The following is an 18493-nucleotide window of genomic DNA, read 5'->3' as shown; positions in this document are numbered from 1 at the left end:
TGTTGATGGACGACTGGGGTAAGAGGCATCATAAGGACATTCATTGGTCTAATACATAATGGTAATGTATTATTATTCTCTAATATCACTCCTGAGCTCTTAACTAGTCAGTCTTTTGTATATATAGGTTTGGGCATGGTTAATTTTCTACTAGGAGGGATGACCTTTAGCTGACAGCTATACTGCAATAAAGGAAATCACTGATGTCCCATTCACATTTTTCTGCCGAAGATGCTTCTAATTGATTTCAAAGAGATGCAGTTAGATAAAAGAAGACAAATTCACGTATGCATGGGACTTTACATCTCTTCCTAAAGTAATACAAAGTTAAAATCTGAGCAGCATGTGTATGCGATAGCAAAGTCTACTTTAGAGAACAAGCCAACAAGTGTCTATTTACTGCATGGCCACTGACTGACAGTGCGGGAGTGGTGCTGAACAGACCATGTAAGTGTTATAAGGACCTGGTGTTGTCTCGCTGAACAGTAAAGTAAGATATAACTGCCTGGTCCAGCTGTAAAGAATGATAATGCAGTGTTCCTATTGAACTTGATACAATGATTTGTTGATGAATAAAGTTATCTACAGGGCTGAATAGGATGGTGTCAGTGGGAGGGTAGAAAAAGAAGCAACTTGAAATCTGAAAAGAATTCTCTCTCTTTTTTTTTTTTTAAAGAATTTTGGGGTCACGGACCAGCTGCTTTTCAAGGCAAGGGGACATCTAAACAGAGGATAGGCCTCAATAAAGACAACTACGGAGATACACACATTCTCACAAATATACTCTCTCACAAACTCCCTTTGCTCTTTCTCTCACTCTCTGGGAATTCGTTTTTGTTGCTTTTGTTTTGGGTTTTTGTAGTTGTTGTATTTGGTTTTTCTTACTCGTTCTAAGATGATATTTTGTCATTAGTATACTTTCCATGAATCCACGTCTTTTTATGAAGAGCCACAAGACTGAAGGCGAAAGCACGGCGTGATCAAGAACTCTGTAGACCTGTATAAAGAAACAGAAGAAAGCACAGTTTAAGGTAGGATGGCACAATCTGTAATTCCATGGATGGAGAAGGCTTCTCTTAGTCTGTACTAACAAAGCATAGTATTAATAATGTAATGCAAAATGACAATGATCATGTATATACATATACATATATACATATATATATATATATATATATATATATATATATATATATATATATATATATATATATATATACAGCAATGTCCTTACATTTTAATGGTTCCTTACTGTATTATATGATTTTTGTATTCAAAATTTCCCTTTAGTTCCTGTTTTCCAGGTAATGTAAGCCCAATTTTAGATATTTAAAATGTTATATGTCAAATTTGTAAAAATCGATATTATTAAGTCCATGCTCAGGACATTTTTAAGCAGTAATTTTGACCACCTAAAGAATGGATGGCATAAACTAAGACTAGTTGTCTGACCTAATATTATTTACTTAATATGTTTCTCCCTAGCATGTCTCCACTTTAGATATGCCTAAATATGAATCAAAACTGGGGGAGAGAGGAGAGATACTGGATTATTGTTTGCTCATATTTCAGTGTATATCACGTGTATGTGTAAAATGGACAAATCTAAACCGCACGTGTTGTATAATCTATTATGAACATCCTTTAAACCAAAATTTGCGAATTATAAACTGTTACTCGTCCTTTGAAAAACAACAACTGTTGTGTTGCTTTTTTTTTTTATCCTGAATCTGTTACTTTTTCTTGATGGGGTCAAAGTTGATACATATTATAGAATTTTCTTTGATTAAAAGATCTCCTGCTCCACGGACTACGAAAGACGCATTGTATCTTTTTATAATTTCGCTCTCAAACTACCTTTGTAACTTTGATGTTGCCTAGCAACCCATTAGGCCTTTAAGGTTTCCCAAGTATGTAGCAAGTAGCAAACAAGAAGACTGATCAGAACCTGTTTTGTATTGTAATGCATCAAGATCATCTCTATATGAATAATCACACTTTTCCTTCAACCTTGGAATAATTTATAAATCAAAAACTTGAACAAATATGTTCAATGAGCCGCTTTTCTTATATGATGGTAACTTATTGTGATATATAAAATGGATTGGTTTGGATGGGATGTATAGGTTAATACGTTATGTTTTGGGGTTATACATAAGACCCTCCTCCGTAATAAGTGTTTATTGGTCAGTGCCTACATTTTAAAGATACATTGTGCCTATTAAAAGATGCATTCTCCACCAAAGTGGACAGCACTAGGCTAGGCATGACTACAGTAATAATCACAATAATAATATATCTTCTGTAAATGATATGCAATGTACTTGATGGTTCTTCCAGAAGTAAAACTGTGTCGGGTACTGATCAACTTGAACTGTCTTTCTTCGAGCACCACCCACAACTTCATATAGCACAGTATAGTTCAAAAATTAAAATAAAAGGCAGAGAATTTCCCATCTTTCAAATGGTAATGTATTCAGAGGGTAAACCCCCATAAGTTTAGTTGGGGGTGGGCAGGGGCAAGAAGCAAGCTTTTAGCAGTGGTAGTTTCTATAATTTGATTTTGTGGGGGCTTTTGTCTTGAGTATAAAGGCGTCTTTAAAATAGTATGGCACTATTTTTTATTTTTTTCATTTGCCTCCCATAGTGCACAAATCTGCGAGTTAGCTGGTAAAAGAGGGGTTGTGTTCTACTTGTCTGGCAATTTAAGCGATGACTTACAGAGATCTGCAGTCTGGGAGATTTCTGACATGTAAGGTTTACAGGCCTGTGTTCTGAAGTTGTCCTGAATTAACAATTAATGGCTTGCGTGTTGTGATAGATCTTTTATGGAGGTTGCAGCTGGATGACTGGTAAGCACAAAAGCAACGTGATTGTGTTTGCAGCTATTAGTATCATGTAAAGATTTCGCCATGTCTCCATCAAAATGATTAGTAAAGTATTCAACAATTTATTCTTCCAGGCTGAACAAAATTATAGCTCTTCTTAGAAGACTGATGACAATTACATAATAAGTATATTACTAATATAAAAAAATAAAAGCTTTGAAAGTAAACGTTTCCTTAACTTTTTACTAAGAAGGTATGATGTATGTTTAACCCATCTTTGAAATTTATTCTACAAAAATACAAAACTCCATGTTGTGATCAGGCATAATATCAAAACTTTATATGTTTCTGTATGACAAGTCTTGTCCAGATGTTGATGACAGGGGCAGCTATGTCTCTTTTACATCACCTTATTTTTAATCATAGACCAAGGTGTAACTTGAAGCTCCTGGGCCCCAATGCAAAATCTGTAACAGGGCCCGCCATCTACCATGTGCCATTTATATACTGGTGTCTTCTTATTTTGCAGAGAGATCCTTAGGCCAGGGCCCGGGCGAGACTGCTACCTCTGCACCCCCTATAGGTACACCTGTGATCTTAAATGGCATTTTATCATGCTGATTTGCCTCCTGGAGAAGATATATTTTAAAGATTAATTTCTCTATAAATATAACTATATATAACTTTGCTCAAAGATTTAAAATGATAGAGAATTTAAGTGCTTGTAAAATACTGAGAAGTAATGTTACATTTACAATCTAATCCAAGCGTTGAAGTTTAACTTTTACCAGGTTGGCCAATTTAGATTTAATTCTTTAAAGAAGAGGTATCTTGTGTGAAAATCGGGCACTAATTAGATCCGCTAAACAACACCCCAACTGGTCTCCGAGAGGCGCAACACAGTCTACCACATATGCTAAATAGCTACAGCCTCTCTGCCAACTCACCGCCACATTGTCAACCCTCTTGTTTAACAAGCATTGCCAGAAGGGCTGATATGTTACATGGAGGCTGGCAGTTCACTAACACCACTCGGCTTGGTTAACTGCTGTCAAGTGTACAGGGAGTAGGCTCAAAATCAAACTGGGCAAGCAGAATGGTGCCCGTGTAGCTCTGGCTTTTCTCTGTAGGCCAGCACTTCCAGCGCTGCTTGTTTGCCTAGAAAGCTATTTGAGGTTACAGGATAAGGAGGCTGGCAAGTGCTCTGTTTATCCAAGCTCTAGAGACTCGTTTTAGAGGCAATTTAATTGGTTAAATTATCCTTTATGAACATTAATAAATGAACGTACAGTTGTTTTTGATGCCACAATACAGCCAGAACTCATTAGTATGAATGACAACTCTCTAAACCAGTTTCTTTTATTATCCCTTTCTCTCTGATTCCCAACATATCTACATTCAATCTCCAATATTATCACAGGCATTTCACACACTAAAATAATCATATAAGTGGACAAGCCATTTCCTCCCGCAAGGTCAGCATGCCATATACTGTTGTTGTCATTGTGGATTTCCCCATCCTCTTCCAATCATAAGACTCAGGAACCACGGGCATCATAACCACAATGAGCCAAACTGGATTTGTTGGTTGTGATTAAAAAAAATGTAATAAAATTTATATAAATATATATATATATGTGTGTGTGTATATATATATATATATATATATATATATATATATATATATATAATTTGTTGAGCAACCCAGGTGTTATATGGTCCAGAGATACTGCAAAAGAGCAAGGAGTAAGGGCCCATTTGATTACACGGCCAAACAAAAATATATTTTTTTCGTAAGCACGGGTCTGCAATTGATGTTGAGTTGCTTACAGTATTATGTATGCATATTATTACATAAATATCTGATCCTGTAAAAAAAGACCTTAAGACAGAAAAATCCAAGTCTCTCAACCATCTTGTACAACCATCACAGCTCTTATAAAACAATATATGTTCTTCTGGATAACAAACTAATCAATGATCTTGTTGCATGTAAAAGCTGGGATGTTCCATGATAGGCCACCTTCACATAAAGATAATTTTCTGGCGTTTTAAACTGTATTAAAAAATTTATGTCAAAACGCAGTTTCTTTGTAAATTGACAGCGTGTTTTTTCTGGAATTTTAGTATAATTTTTTACAGGAGTTTTTAAAGTCCTCTAAGGATATGTGCACACACAAGATAAAAAACGTCCCAAAATAGAGAGCTAGTTTCAAGGGAAAACAGCTCCTGATTATCAGACGTTTTTTAATCAAACTCGCGATTTTCGCTGCGTTTTTACGGCCGCATTAAAAAACGGCCTGTCAGAACAGAACGGCGTTCTTCCCATTGAAATCAATGGGTAGATGTTTGGTGGCGTTCTGCCTCCAATTTTTCGGCCATTTTCCGTCCGTTTACGGCCTGAAAAACGGCCGAAAATAAGTCGTATGAAAATACCCTAAATGCCAGAAAAATGCCATACCCAGAGCATGATGCTACTGACCATAATAAAAGCAACAAACACGACACAAACCAAAACACAGTTGTATTCTATATTTCACTAAAGACTTTAACCCCTTCAGGACTGAGCCTGTTTTGGCCTTCAGGACAAAGCCGATTTTTCAAATCTGACAAGTGTCACTTTATGTGGTAATAACTCCGGAATGCTTTTACCTATCCAAGTGATTCTGAGATTGTTTTCTCGTGACATAGTGTACTTTATGTTAGGGAAAAAATTTGGTCAATAAATGCAATATGTATTTGTAAAAAACACCAAGATTTAGAGAAAATTAGCAAAAAAATAGCATTTTTCTAAATTCAAATGTATCTACTTGTAAAACAGATAGTAATACCACACAAAATACTTACTAGTTTATATTTCCCATATGTCTACTTTATGTTTGCATCGTTTTTTGAACATTCTTTTATTTTTCTAGGACGTTACAAGGCTTAGAACTTTAGCAGCAATTTCTCATATTTTCAAGAAAATGGCAAAACCCTATTTTTTCAGGGACCAGTCAGTTCTGAAGTGGCTTTGAGGGCCTTATATATTAGAAAGTCCCCATAAATCACCCCATTTTGAAAACTTCACCTCACAAAGTATTCAAAAGAGCATTCAGAAAGTGTTTTAACCCTTTTAGGCGTTTCACAAGAATTAAAGCAAAGTAGAGGTGAAATGTACAAATTTCATTTTTTTTTTGTGAAAATTTATTTGTAATACATTTTTTTCTGTACCACAGAAGGTTTTACCCAAGAAATGCAACTCAATATTTATTGCCCAGATTCTGCAGTTTTTAGAAATATCCCACATGTGGTCTTAGTGCGGTAATGGACTGAAACACAGGCCTCAGAAGCAAAGGAGCACCTAGTGGATTTTGGGGCCTCCTTTTTTTAGAATATATTTTAGTCACCATGTCAGGTTTGAATAGGTCTTGTGGTACCAAAACAGTAAAGACCCCCCAAAAGTGACCCCATTTTGGAAACTACACCCCTTAAGGAATTTATCTATGGGTATAGTTAGCATTTTGAACCCACAGTTTTTTTGCTAAATTTATTTGAATTAGTCTGTGAAGATGAAAATCTGCTTTTTTTGTGGAAAAAACGTAGAAATGTTAAATTTTTACAAGGAATAAAGTAGAAAAAACACCCCAACATATGTAAAGCAATTTCTCCCGATTACGTAAATACCCCATATGTGGTAATAAAGTGCTGTTTGGACCCACACCGGGGCTTAGAAGGGAAGGAGCGCTATTTGGCTTTTGGAGCTCAAATTAGGCTGGAACAGTTTTTGGGTGTCATGTCGAATTTGCAAAGCCGCCGAGGGACCAAAACAGTGGAAGCCCCCCAAAAGTAACCCTATTTGGGAAACTACACCACTTAAGGAATCTATCTAGGGGTATAGCGAGCATTTAGACCCCACACGTCTTTTGCAGAATTTATTAGAATTAGGCCGTGAAAATTAATTTCAACATTATTTCCACTAAAAAGTTGAATTTTTTCAATTTCACAAAGGATAAAGGAGGAAAAAGCACCCCAACATTTGTAAAGCAATTTCTCCCGAGTACGGCTATACCCCACATGTGGTCATAAATGTTTTTTCATCAGAAAGTAATTAACCCTTTCCGAACTGATCCATGTTTTGCTTTTTCTTTTTCGTTTTTCCTCCCCGCATTCCGAGAGCCACAACTTTTATATTTTTCCATCAATAGAGTGGTGGGAAGGCTTATATTTTGGGGGACGAGCTGTAGTTTTTATTGGCACCATTTTTTGGTACATACAACTTTTTGAGCACTTTTTATTACATTTTTTGGTAGAGCGAAGGTGACCAAAAAACTGAGATTTTTCAGTTTAAAATTCTTTCTTTTTCACGGCCTTCACCGTGTGAGTTAAATAATGGTATATTGTAATAGTTTGGACTTTTACGGACGCAGTGATACCAATTTTGTGTATTTTTTTGTATTTTTTTACATTACTTTAGAGAAAAAATGTGAAAAGGGTTTCTTTTTGGACTTTAAATATTTATTTAATTTTTTCCACTAATAGTAACTATTTACTATTGTTTTTGCATATTTTATTAGTCCCCCTAGGAGACTTGAACCAGCAATCGTTAGATCACTGGTAGAATACACTGCAATACTAATGTATTGCAGTATATTGTGATTTTTACAGGCTCCTGTAACAGCGCGATCGCTGTTTCTGTCCGTTAGTCCCGGGTATCAGCTGTAATACACAGCTGACACCCGCAGCGTATGGCGCTGGCTCAGCACGTGAGACGCTCCATATATCACCCCCCACACCACAACATGCTATTAAGTAATGGTGCATGAAGGGTTTAATGCGCAGCAGATGGTGCAGAGTGAAAATTAAAATTTTCCACTGATGTGCCATTTTAGTGCACTATATGTTGTGCCCAGTTTTTGCCACAAATATCTCATAAAATATTAACCTGGTTCTCCCGGGTATGGCGATGCCATATCTGTGGAGGTAAACTGCTGTTTGGGCACGCTGTAGGGCTCAGAAGGGAGGGAGCGCCATTTGGCTTTTGGAGCGCAGATTTTGCTTGGTAGTAGCTTTGGCGTTTTGCTGGTATTTCAGTTTATAATGTGGGGGCATATGTAGGCTGGGCAGAGTACATCAGGGGCATAATAAGAGGGTATAATAATGGGGTAAATAAATAATCGCAGATATGTGGCCGGTGTCGCACTTATATATGGCGCCCGATCCTATCCGCTTTTGGAACACTGCACATTTTGCATTGCCATAATCTGGGAGCCGAACTTTTTTTATTTTTTCACCACCGGAGCTGCGTGAGGGCTTATTTGTTGCGGGACAATCTGTAGTTTTCATTGGTACCATTTTGGGGTACATGCCATTTTTTTTTATCACTTTTTATTCCATTTTTCGGCAAGCCAGGTGACCAAAAACCATCAATTCTGACAATGATTTTTATTTATTTTTTACGGCGTTCACCGTGCACTATAAATGACCATTATATTTTATTCTGCGGGTCGGTACGATTATGGCGATACCATATGTATATAGGTTTTTTTATGTTTTGCAGCGTTTGCGCAATAAAATAACTTATTTAGAAAATAAATAATTTTCTGTGTCACCGTATTCTGAGAGCCATTACTTTTTTATTTTTCAGTCAAAAAAGCTGTGTAAGGACGGGTTGTAGTTTGTATCGGTACTATTTTCGGGTACATGCGACTTTTTGATCACTTTTTATTGTATATTTTGGGAGGGGTGGTGACCAAAAAACAGTGATTATGGCATTGTTTTTCGTTTATTTTTTTTGCGGTGTTCACCGTGCAAGAAAAATAATATTATAGTTTTATAGTTGGGGTCGTTACGAACGCGGTGATACCAAATATGTGTACTTTTTTACGTGTTTATTTTTTTCCTATAATAAAATACTTATTATAGGAAAAAAAGCAGTTCTTGTTTATGTCACTTATAACTTTTATTTTTACACTTTTTAAAAAAAATAAAAATATTTATTTTAACTTTTTTTACTTGTCCCACTAGGGGACATTTAGACTTGCAGCTCTGATCGCTGCTGGAATACATTAGACTACCTACATAGTGTAATGCATTCCAACTGTCATTGTGACGTGACAGTCACACTGACAGGAAGCCTACGACGACCACCCTCCGGCTGCTCCTCATAGGCTTCTGTACATGGCAGCCCAGAAGCCATTGTCTGGTGTCCGGTTACCATGGGTACCATCGACAGCCCCCGTGATTTCACGTGGGGGCTGCCGATCTGCGCTAAACAACTTAAATGTGGCGATCAAAATCGAACGCCACAATTAAGGGGTTAACTGCCGAAATCAGCGGCGATGGGCCGCAGATCGGCAACGGGGAATGCAGGGCAGACACCCTGCACAGTTAACCGCCGCTGCGTTGTAGAGCCACGCGGAAGTTAACTGTCAAAGCAATGACTCTACTGCACGTCGAGATCCATGAAGTTACTGCACACATTGACATGCAGTTACGTCAAGGTGCGGGAAGGGGTTAATGTAACACCCGGCCACATAAAAAAAAATGCATAAAAACCGCCTTTAAGGCCAAGTGCACACGATGCGCATTACGTGCAAATTTGCTGCACGTATTTTTCTTTGCCAAATCCGCAGTGTAAGACAGTACCAGCAAAAGTAAATGAGATTTCAAGTAATCTCATCTACTTGTCGTATCATTTTTCTGCACGGAAATTAACCAGCGGTGCGTATTTTAAAATCCGCAACATGTCAATTTATTTTGCGTTTCTTCAGCGAATTATATCTGACAAGTTTATTAAAAAACGCACCAAAATCTGCAACATAAAACCGCACCTATTTCCGCTTCAAAATGAATAAATAAACTTACCTAGGAGTCTGTGTTTCATCCTCCTGGGATGACGCTTCAATCTCATGTGACCGCTGCTGCAGCCAATCACAGGCTGCAGCGATCTCCTGGGATGAGACGTGCAAAAAGAAGTGTAAAAATGAGTATAATATCTTAAAAATGAAGACAATTTTGAATGTGTCATGTAAAGTACCTCTAAAAAAATAACAAAGAAAGTAACAACTTTAGTTAAAAACAGAAAGAAATCTCGACCAGGTAACAAATCCAGTAATAATGAGAAACTTACTCCAAATTGTAACAGCTACTTAATTGTGGTGTTTAATCTGATGTGTCTTGTTAATCTGATAACAGAACTGCTAGTATCTGCCTTCGCTGCTTCTAATGAGATAATTTACTTTTATTATATTCGTTTCATTTAAATAAACAGGAATCTAATATACAATCTCTCACGATTTAATGTGACTCATTCTGAGAAGTTGTGCCTGTGTTTCTCATACCAAATATCATTTCCTCGGCTGCCAGTCTTAATAAACAAGGTTAGGGAATAAAAGTAGATTTCTATGCAATTATATCAAATGAGACAATCACTACAGCTGCTAACACCATAGTTTGCGGTCTATTTATTGGCTGAATCTCCCTGATGTACTTATCGCTAGCAGTATATTAGGACTGATCTTCAAAGGTATATTTATATATATTTAGTGGTTCTTTAGTGTTGTAGATTTACACCCATGGTAGGAAAGTTATTTTAAAAGTTTTTTTTATTCTAAACAATATTCTTATATAAATAATTGCCATAAAGATTAGAAAATACAGTGTAAAATACTGACAATATGAGGGCGATTTGACATTTGAAGGGCATAAATTAAAAAAAACATGACTAATTTGTGGTCTGTTTCTTTTTTAGAAATAGTGCCACTCTTCTCCATGGGTTGTGTCTGGTATTGCAGCTCAGTTGTATTCACTTGAATGAAGTTGAAGGCACAGAACATGAGCTGAGCTGTTTCTAGAAAAAAATCAGCCATTTTTCTAATGTCATTCAGCTCCTTTAAGCGCTTGCACAATGTCTATAATGAGGACACTTCCCATATCTCATCTTCCTAGACTCTTTTAAGTGTGACGTTGGACGTGTATTGAGAATTACTACGTTTTCACGTTTAGAGTTAAAGGGGTTGTCCAGTTTTTGCAAATGAATGTTATTTCTGTATATTTAAAAGTCATATCATATGCTTTCTCTATTAATTTCTCACGGTTTTCAAGATCTCTGCTTGTTGTCATTCAGTAGGAACATTCATTGTTTATTTCCAGTTGATAAAATTCCAACCATGGTCGTGTGATGGACACACAGGTGCTGGGATTAGAAGACACAGCTTTGATGTACATACTGTTAGGCTGGGTTCACACGTGGCGGAATTTCACTTGAATTCCGCTGCGGACACTACACAGCGTTAATCCGCAGCGGAGCCGTTTCTCCATTGACTTCCACTTAAATTTAGAAGTGTTCGTTTAGACGATGCGTAAAATTCCGCTGCGGAGCATAGGCTGCGGAGCGGAATTTGGTGTCCGCAGCATGCTCTGTCTGTTGCGGAGCAGTGGCGGACTGGTTGCGGACTCATGGCGGAATTTCTCCATTGACTTCAATGGAGATTCTAAATTTCGCAATGAAGTCCGCAGCGTCTTGCTTTTTTAACATGACATTTCTTCATTCTGGCTGGACCTATGTATTTCTAGGTCTACAGCCAGACTGAGGAAGTCAATGGGGCTCCCGGAATTACGGGAGCGTTGCTAGGAGACGTCAGTAAATAGTCACTGTCCAGGGTGCTGAAAGAGTTAAGCGATCGGCAGTAACTGTTTCTGCACCCTGGATAGTGACTACCGATCCCAATATACAGCAACCTGTAAAAAAATAGAAGTTCATACTTACCGAGAACTCCCTGCTTCTGTCTCCAGTCAGGCTTCCCAGGACGTTTCAGTCTAAGTGACGGCTGCAGCCAATCACAGGCCAATCACAGGCTGCAGCGGTCACATGGACTGCCGCGTCATCCAGGGAGGTCGGGTTGGATGCCGAAAGAGGGACGCGTCACCAAGACAACGGCCGGTAAGTATTAAATTTGTTTACTTTCACTAGGGAAAGTGCTGTCCATTCTCTCTATCCTGCACTGATAGAGAGAAGGGAAGCACTTTTTCCGCAGTCCGCAGCAGCTAGTCCGCATCAATTTACTGCACATTTTGGGCAGATCCGCAGCCGTAATCCGCAACCCGGATTAGGTGCGGCATTGATGCGGACAGTTGCGGAGGAAATCTGCCACGTGGGGGCATGCCCTTAGGGTTTGTTCACACGCAGTTTTTCAGGCGTATTTCAGGGCGTTTACGCCTCGAAAAACGGCTAAAAAAAACGGAAGCTGATCACCTACAAACATCTGCCCATCTGTAATTTTACGCTCCATCTTTTGACAGTGACGCGTAAAATGACAGCTCGTCTGCACAGAACATCGTAAGACCCATTGCAGGCAATGGGCAGATGTTTGCCGACGTATTGGAGCCGTCTTTTCAGGCGTAATTCGAGGCGTAATAAATGCTTAATAGATTCCCCCTTGTGTATGTAGTTTTTTTGTTAGATTTCACTTTAGACTATAAAGTAACATCTGTCTGCTGCTTTTTTTGACCCCAAAAAATCCATGCAAAAAAGGCCACAGAAAGCGAAATTAGCTGTTCCCTTGGAGGTACTGAGAGAATGATAAAAAAAACTAAAACTTATTTTTGAATATCTGAAAACAGAAGTTGACCCTGAAGGAAAAGCTTGCGCCCAATTCTTTGAAAAATCTTGAAAATCCCACTATGTCTCTTTATTATCTTACACACATAAACATATAAAGACTGTCAGACAATTAGCACGATAATGTCATACTTCACTCCTGGATCACGTTCTCGTACCGTAATAAAGTCACACCCGCCGGCCCAAGATTTGCCAGTTCTGTCCGAAGCAAATGGACCGGCTAATTTCTTACCAAACTGCTGGATTATTTACAGATGTCTCCCTCCAATCTTCTGCCTGAGAAATGTCCTTTTAAAGAGTCAGAACTACATGTGTTTATTTATGGTGTTATCTTTGACATACCAGAACCATGATACGGGTAAGTACAGATTCAGTCAAGACCAGCTCCATAAAATTGTCTGGGAAATGACAGATTTACCAACATAGCAGCCTTGGCCTTGCTACCTATACTCAGAGCTGGAATGTCTCAATGTATCTGTCTCAGTAGATGAAGCACATTCAAAGTCCAGGTTTTTCAGCAATTGTTACTAGTTTTTATTGGAAATATCAATGCTGATTGGAAAGTAAATGATTGAGTAAATCTAAGACCCAATTCACATCTCGTTTTGGCTAAGTTTAACATATATGCTGGGAAAAGCTCCCAATACATACGTTAAACATGGGTTGTACCAGATGCCTAACAGTGGCATAAGTCCATAAGTCACCCATAGACTATTATGGGATACATTAAATGTATACATCATGAACTCTCATGACCTCTTTATGATGTATGCATTAAACGGATCCTCTAATAGCCTATAGGTGACAGTTGCCACTGCATCCGTCACTGGCATCTGTCACTCATAGGCTATTATGGCATCCGTTTAAGGGGGGATTCACACGAACGTGTATTGGGTCCATGCGGGCCGCGTGGTTTTCACGCGCCACGCACAGACCAATACAAGTCTATGGGGCAGTACAGACAGTCCGTGCTTTTTGCGTAGCGTTTGTCCGCTGCGCAAAAAGCGCGACATGCTCAATATTGCGCATCACGCACCCATTGAAGTCAATGGGTGCGTGAAAACCACACAGGTCGCACGGAAGCACTTCCGTGCGAACCGACTGTTTCGCGCACCAGCTGTCAAAAGGATGAATGTAAACAGAAAAGCACCACGTGCTTTTCTGTTTCCAAACATCCAAACGGAGTGTCTTTGAGATGAGCGAACCTGGACAACCGAACCGAACTTCACCGGGTTCGGCCGAACTCGTTTTGGCCGAACCCGGTAAAAAAAAATCCGGTACGCGACATCAGGAGATAGTCACTGTCCAGGGTGCTGAAAGAGTTAAACTGTTTCAGCACCCTGGACAGTGACTTCCGATCCCAATATACATGAACGTGTAAAAAAAAGAAGAAGTTCTGACTTACCGATAACTCCCGGCTTCTTCCTCCAGTCTGACCTCCCGGGATGACAATTCAGTCCAAGTGACAGCTCCAGCCAATCACAGGCCAAGCACAGGCTGCAGCGTTCACATGGACTGCGGAGTCATCCAGGGAGGTGGGGCCCGATGTCAAGAGAGGCGCGTCACCAAGGACGCGTCACCAAGGCAACGGCCGGGAGGGAAGTTCTCGGTAAGTACGAACTTTTTCTTTTCTTTTAACAGGTTTCTCGATATTGTGATCGGCATTCACTGTCGAGGGTGCTGAAAGAGTTACTGCCGATCAGTTAACTCTTTCAGCACCCTGGACAGTGACTGACGTCGACTAGACTCATCTCTATGATGGCGGCTGCGCGAAAATCACGCAGCCGCGCATCATACACGGATGACACACGCAGCTGTCAAGTGGTTTTTGCGCGCGCAAAACGCCGTGTTTTTTGCGCGCGCAAAAACGCAACGTTCATCTGAATCAGCCCTAACATATACGTCATGAAAAGCTATTGAACAGCTCATGACGTATGCCAGACAGTGGCATATATCATCCATAAATCACCCATAGGCTTCCATTTAAAAAAACAAAACACCATATACCGCACAGTATTTCTGGAATTTTTGTATGAAATAGCTTAGTCAACTACACTTTTCCACACCTAGGAAAAAAAAAGTATACTGACCAGTCCAACGGAGGCCAAAAGGACACTGATGTGAACAGAGCCTAAGGGTATGTTCACACGCCCTATTTACGGACGTAATTCGGGCGTACTACGCCTCGAATTATGTCTGAAAATACGTCTCCAAACCGCCGGCAAACATCTCCCCATTGAAATCAATCGGGTTACGATGTTCTGTGCACAAGTGCTTTTTTTTTACGCGCCGCTGTCAAAAGACGGAGCGTAAAAAGACGGCCGTCTCGAAGAAGTGCATGTCACTTCTTGGGACGTAATTGGAGCCGTTTTTCATTGACTCCATTAAAAAAAACGCTCCAATTACGTCCGTAATGGACGCCGCGAAAAACGCGAGTACGAGCAATTACGTCTGAAATTCAGGAGCGGTTTTCGCCTGAACATACGTGTGAACTTTCGTAAGAACATACCCTTGCCTGTAGACTGTTGTTTTAGGTTTGCTCCACCTTACAGTTCTACAGTTGGCCCAATCACCAAGTAGAGCAGAATCTGCTTTTTTTGCTGCCGATATGATGCAAATGCATGGGGACGACCGATCATAGTAACGGTCCGCATACTGAACGATCATTGCTCCATTTAAAGGGAGCAATAGACGCTGATCGACAAGCTGTATTGTCGATCGGTGCTCGTTTTAAAAGTGGTAAACACAGGCGATATCTGCCCATGTAAAACCACCTTTAGAACCTTTACTGCTAAGGGTATGTTCACACACTCGCTAAAAAACATCTGAAAATATGGAGCTGTTTTTAAGGGAAAACAGCTCCTGATTTTCAGACTTTTTTTATTGAAATTCGTGTTTTTCGCTGCTTTTTTTACAGCTTTTTTTGGAGCTGTTTTTCTATAGAGTCAATGAAAACGGCTCATCAGAACAGAACACCGTTTTCCCATTGAAATCAATGGGCAGATGTTTGGAGACGTTCTGCTTCCGATTTTTCGGCCGTTTTTTACGGAGCGAAAAACGGCCAAATATATGCCGTGTGAACATACTCTTATAAATTATTCTCCGTTATTTCCTTTGTCCCGCAATCCCGGTGGGCTTGAACACCACAAGATTTTTGTATCTATATGTCTTTGGATGACCTGTCACTGCTGACAAGTCAATGTCCCTTAACCCCTTCCTGACATTTGACATATGGCTACTTCATAGCCGGGTAGGGGAAGTATGGAGCTGGCTCATGGAGTGAGTCCGCACCATACAATGCGGGTGTCGGCTGAATGTTACAGCCTTCACTCCACAGTAACGAGCGGCGCGATCCTGCTTGTGTAACCCGTTAAATGCCGCGGTCAGTAGCGACCACGGCATTTAAATCGTTAGAAAGAGGGGGCGACCCCTCTAGCAGCTCATCGCCCCCCGCAATGAAGGCCCCCAGGTCTGGCATCTTTGAGCTCCCATTAATAGAAGGCTGTCAGAAAGACGATAAACTGCAATACATTAGTATTGCAGTATATCGTGCAAGCGATCTAACGAGCGCCGGTTGAAGTCCCCTAGGGGGACTAATAAAAAAAGTAAAAATTAGTAAAATAAAGGGGTTTTTTTATGTAAAAAAAAACCAATATTTAAAAAAAAAAAAACCTTTTCCCATTTTCCTCCTAGAGCATTGTAAAAAAAAAAAAAATAAACATAATTGGTATCGCCACATCCGTAAAACTCTGAACTATTACAATGTATCCTTATTTAACCCGCACAGTGTACGCCGTAAAAAAAAATGTAAACGCCAGAATCTTTATTTTTTTGGTCACCTAATCTCCCACAAAAAATTGAATAAAAAGTGATCAAAACCTTGTATGTAACCCAAAGTGGTCGCATGAAAAACTACAGCTTATCCCGCAAAAAAACAAACCCTCATACCACTTAATCGACCGTAAAATCAAAAAGTTGTGGCTCTCAGAATTTGGCGACAAAAAATACATTTTATTTTTTACACTTAGTTTTTTCCATGTAAAAGTAGTAAAATATAGGAAAAACGATATATATTTGGTATCGCCATAATCGTATTGACCCACAGAATAAAGTTAACATGTTGTTTTAATTGCACAGTGAATTCCGTAAAAACTAAGCGCAAAAAACCATGGAGGAAGCGCTGTTTTTTTCATTTTCTACCCCACATATAATTTTTTTCCTGTTTCCTAGTGCATTATCGGCAGAATAAATGGTGCTACGAAAAACGACAACTTGTCCCGCCAAAATCAAGCCCTTATAGGACTATATAGACCGAAAAATGAAAAAGTTATGGCTTTTGGAACGTGGGGAGGAAGAAATTCAAATGAAAATCTGAAAGTTGTTTACAACGGGAAGGGGTTAATATTATAATTCTACCCACAAATTAATGATTGGAAAACGCTATGACCATTTTACAATCACTTATATGGTTACATTTAAAAAAGTGTCTGTCCCTTTTAACAGAGACAATTTGATATATCCTTTACCAGGCAGTAGTTGAAGACTCCTGTCCTACAGGGATGGTCCTGTTTACTCCCTACTTAAGCCCTTTGGGATCTTTATATTATCTTTGTAAATCTGAAGACACCAGCACAATGCAAAACATATCCTGTAAGTGAATATTATTCTCCTAATTTGCTATTTATTTCATTGCCTGGGGCAAAATAATATGTATTGCTAGCTTTGAATTGACACATCCTATACTGAGCGGACTAATGGTCTGAATTAAATGTATTACACCCCATTAACAGGCATTTCCCATCACATGCGGTACATAGGGCTATGCTGACTTAATATTGCTGCCCGAGTGCACAGGAATGCATAGTCATTTATGTACGGAATGTGCGGTTATAAAGAGTAAAACGTTCCAATCATCGGCATTTCTGAATGCTGACAGTAGGAGGCTCAGATTCCAAAGCTTCTTACATGGTTTAGATGTTATTTGATCTATCTACTTTAGACTGTGATGTCACAGTTGTGATAATAACCCACAGTGGTAGGGGTGGGCTGAGAGGGATCTGGGCCCCTGGGTATTATGGGCCCCTTACCAACCACTATAGCCATGACGCACTTGAGTTAGGGTGGCGCTTATCACTTGCATATATTTTTGTTTTTGCAGGCCCTGCACTTTAAATTTGAAGTGTGCGCTAACTTATCAAAGGACTGTGGGCGGCGTGCCCCCTCTGACCGTGGGACTTTGGGCGCTACCCTAACGCCCGAATGATTTGTTTGCCAATGGCTAGATGTGCAATATTAATGAATAGGAATTGATGAACGCACATTCACATACTAGAAAACAATATGTACAAACAAAGGTTTTGTCCTCACTTTTTTGGGGATACTGCTGATGTTCTAAGCTGCACCATATATTACTTTCTATAACGTCACATTTTTAAGTGGAAAAGAGAAATTCAATCGATATCCCTGTAGTTCAGGTTGTCATGAAGACACTAAGATATAGAAATAATTGTAACCCATAGCAACCACAAAATGTTGCATATTCCAAGATAGAAATAGAGATAGAGAGAGAGAGAGATAGATGATAGACAGACAGATAGATAGAAGATAGATAGATAGATAGATAGATAGATAGATAGATAGATAGATAGATAGATAGATAGATAGATAGATAGATAGATAGATAGATAGATAGATAGATAGATAGATAGATAGATAGATATGAGATAGATAGATAGATAGATAGATAGATAGATAGATAGATAGATAGATAGATAGATAGATAGATAGATAGATAGATAGATAGATAGATAGATAGATAGATAGATAGATAGATAGATAGATATGTGATAGATAGATAGATAGATAGATAGATAGATAGATAGATAGATAGATAGATAGATAGATAGATAGATAGATAGATAGATAGATAGATAGATAGATAGATAGATAGATGGATGGATGGATGGATGGATGGATGGATGGATGGATGGATAGATAGATAGATAGATAGATAGATAGATAGATAGATAGATAGATAGATAGATAGATAGATAGATAGATAGAT

The 18493-nt window shown here is 39.0% G+C and overlaps 1 long non-coding RNA gene across 1 annotated transcript; it reads right to left on the bottom strand.

The window, feature by feature from the left end:
* Nucleotides 1–788: 788 nt before the first annotated feature.
* On the bottom strand, nucleotides 789–17848 carry LOC142748161 (uncharacterized). The gene is made up of 3 exons (XR_012882164.1): nucleotides 17797–17848; nucleotides 9675–9760; nucleotides 789–997 (listed from the first exon to the last, which is right to left on the bottom strand). It is a non-coding gene; the product is annotated as an uncharacterized LOC142748161 (long non-coding RNA).
* Nucleotides 17849–18493: the final 645 nt, after the last annotated feature.

This window comes from Rhinoderma darwinii, chromosome 3, assembly GCF_050947455.1.
Source record: "Rhinoderma darwinii isolate aRhiDar2 chromosome 3, aRhiDar2.hap1, whole genome shotgun sequence".
NCBI lineage: Eukaryota > Metazoa > Chordata > Amphibia > Anura > Rhinodermatidae > Rhinoderma > Rhinoderma darwinii.
This window is presented reverse-complemented; position numbering and strand designations above follow the sequence as displayed.